The 3196-nt window shown below is 40.8% G+C and overlaps 1 pseudogene; it reads right to left on the bottom strand.

Annotated features, from left to right (window-relative positions):
- Positions 1–1600: 1600 nt before the first annotated feature.
- LOC110293814 lies at positions 1601–2950 on the bottom strand (annotated as a pseudogene).
- Positions 2951–3196: the final 246 nt, after the last annotated feature.

Here is a 3196-nt window from a genome sequence, read left to right as displayed (position 1 = left end):
TAACCACCAGTTGTGCCAGCACCATTTGTTGAAAATGCTGTCCTTTTTCCACTGGATGGTTTTAGATCCCTTATCAAAGATCAAGTGACCATAGGTGTGTGGATTCATTTCTTAGTCTTCAATTCTATTTCACTAGTTTACTTGTCTGTCACTATAACAGTACCATGCAGTTTTTATCACAAATGCTTTGTAATACAGCTTTAGGTCAGGCATGGTGATTCCAACGGAGATTTTTTTATCCTTGAGCAGAGTTTTTGCTATCCTAGGTTTTTTGTTATTTCAGATGAATTTGCAGATTGCCCTTTCTAATTCGATGAAGAATTGAGTTGGAATTTTGATGGTCATTGCATTGAATCTGTAGATTGCTTTTGGCAAGATAGCATTTCCTTTCTTTCTTTCTTTCTTTCTTTCTTTTTCTTTCTTTCTTTCTTTCCTTGTTTCTTCCTTTATTTCTTCCTTTCTTTGTTTCTTTTCTTCTTTTCTCCTTTTCTTTTCTCTGTCTTTCCTTCTTTCTTTTTAATTTGTTTTGTTTCTTTATTTGTTTTTGCTTTTAACCTCACATTTCACTGAAAATATTTAATTTGAATAATTTTTAAAATATTGATAAAATGTCAAACTTTATCGTATAAGTTATCATTTTGGTTTTGCCTACTCTAGGTACATTAGCACCCTTTTCTTGATGACCAATTTTACTTAAGAGCAATTGCTGTGCTGCCCCATACTCATCAGTCACTTGGAACACAGCTAAGGCTGTGAATCTGCCCATGTGTATGTAATTGCTGAGTAGGAATGCACTTCAGTGAATGACTTTAGTCTTCCAGGAAACACATTCTCCTTCTGGCACTTAGCCAAGCTCAGCAAAACAGCTCTCCCTGAGTGTTTATCTTCTTGTTTGTTTCTTGTTTTCATTTTTAGACATGGCTTTATGTAGCCCAGGCTAGCCTGGAACTCACTATATAGCCAAGGGTAAATGTGAACTTCAGACTCCCATACATATGCCTCTCTCCAGTGCTGACTACAGGTGAGACGCCAAACCTGGGTTTAGGGGCTATTATCGATAGAACCCAGGGCTTTCTGTATGCTCAAGAAGCACTTCTCCATATAAGCTACATCCCATCACTGACTTTTAAAGACAGAAATTCCCATCAATATATAGAAGAAAAGTAGGAAAGTCTCCAAGTAACTCAGGCTACAGTTCCAATGCCCCAGCAAGGCTAATGGAACCGTGAGATGGCACTCTGCCAGGGCAGCTTTCCCATTGCCAGATTTGCCACTGTTTTTCTTCTTTCCTCTCAGTTTTGATGTTTTATTTTTGCTTTGTGGGAGACAGGGTCTCATTAAGTAGCCTTGGATGGTCTAGAAGTCACTATTGAAGACCAGNGTGGCCATGAATCACAGAGATCCACCTGCCTCTACCATGAATTTGTGGCAGTCCTACTGCCTCAGATTCCCAAGTGCTGGGATTACAGGTGTGAGCTATCATGCCCTTAACACGATCATTAATAAAATTGATGCCACTACTCTGGAAAACTCCATGTCTACTTTCCAGGAAGAGGTGACTTTGCCTCAGATTTTCAGAAGCCAACCCAGAAAGGAGACATCAACACAGCCTAAGCTCATTCTGCAGACCAAACACTTTAGACTTGGGGTTCTTCAGTTCTCCTTGTATCTTATGAGTTCTTCTATTGCTATCATGGACTTCACACAGCATGGTCAGGTCCTGATTTCCATGGGTGTTCATGGTTTCCTTATAGAACATTTGACCCAGGTCTTTCAACTTCTGTCAGAGAACCTTAATGTCTATCTTGAAACCTTCTACTTCCAGGATTCTTCAATGCTCCAAGGCCTGATAGTGTTTTGTCATTATCTGTGAGCACTTGCCCATCTTATTGGAGTGATTCATGAAGATCTCTATCCTCACTCCTTCCTCCTGAAGAAGAGGAAGTTCCTCTTCTAGGGAGATTCGCTGTTCTTGGTATATGTTGGACAGCTTTTTCTCTTATCTTAGCTTATCCTTAGGAGACTTAATATATTCATTTTGAGAATGATGACTTTCATGAAAAATGGGAACAATTTTTCCAAGTTTATCTTCTTTCTTCTTGCAAAGTACTTTATACTGTTTAATCTTTGACATCAGGTGATCTTTCTCAAGCAAAAAATACATTCTCTTTATTTTCGTTTTTAAGTTTTAGTTATAGAAAGTCTTTGGTACTCTGGTAGAGCAGTCTTTGATTTTGATGGAGATTCTTAGTCAGCTCCTTGATTTTCTCTTGATTTCTCTGGTGCTGAACTTAGATCTCCTCAATTCGGATCTATCTGCCCTCCATGAGTCATTCAACTTGATCTCTAGAAAACTTTGTCTGCTCTCCCAGCTGGGCTTGAAGTACTTCCACCTGCACGAAGAGTGTCTCTGTGTCCTTCTGGTAGTGCTGAGAAATGTCTTCCCTGTCCTTTATCCTTACTCATCTTTTGCTTTCTCCAGGATCTGCTTTGGAATCTGGATAGTTGTCTGGAGTAGGCTGACTTTGTGAGGAGGTTCCTAATGAAAATAGGACACTTCCCTGGTGTCTGGTCCCATAAGAGATTACATATTCTGAATCTTTTTCTTGACTTCCAGTTCTCTGATTCTTAGTCCGTCATTTCCTGAGTAGAGTCTTAAAACATGTTCCCTTTCCAGGAAGAAGCAGACCTGCATATCACTTAGGGCTTTCTTCTATTCAGCAATTTCTTCCACCCTCTGCTGCAAGTTACACTTGAGTTTATGCTGCTCTTCCCAAGCTTCTCTCTAGAGCTCTAACTTCTTCAGCAGGTCTTCATTCCCTACCTCACAGTTAGCCACCTTCTTCTGATAAGACTCCAGAAGCTCCTGAGAAGGGCAAAGGACAGCCAGGTGATCCTCGATTACAGGCAGGGGAGTTGACTCCATTGAGCCTGCCATTTTCTTCCACCTTTTGGTATCAGCAAAGCCAGAGGCAGCACCAAATTTCGAGGCAACTGTTATTCAGAAGCAGTGCCTCTGCTCTCTGAGTCATTACACATTCCTCTGCACGCCAGAAAAGAGTATTCCACCTTGTTGGATAGCTTTTCCCTCACCTCTCCTAGAGGACAGATCATGGGTCCTTCAGGAGCCATGCACCCAGCTGGACAGAGAATGCAGAACTTTGACAAACTGAGAAAAAAGTCACATGGCCAGCTG

Source organism: Mus caroli, chromosome 5 (assembly GCF_900094665.2).
Source record: "Mus caroli chromosome 5, CAROLI_EIJ_v1.1, whole genome shotgun sequence".
NCBI lineage: Eukaryota > Metazoa > Chordata > Mammalia > Rodentia > Muridae > Mus > Mus caroli.
Note: the sequence above shows the minus strand (reverse complement) of the source record. Positions and strands in the feature narration are given on the sequence as shown.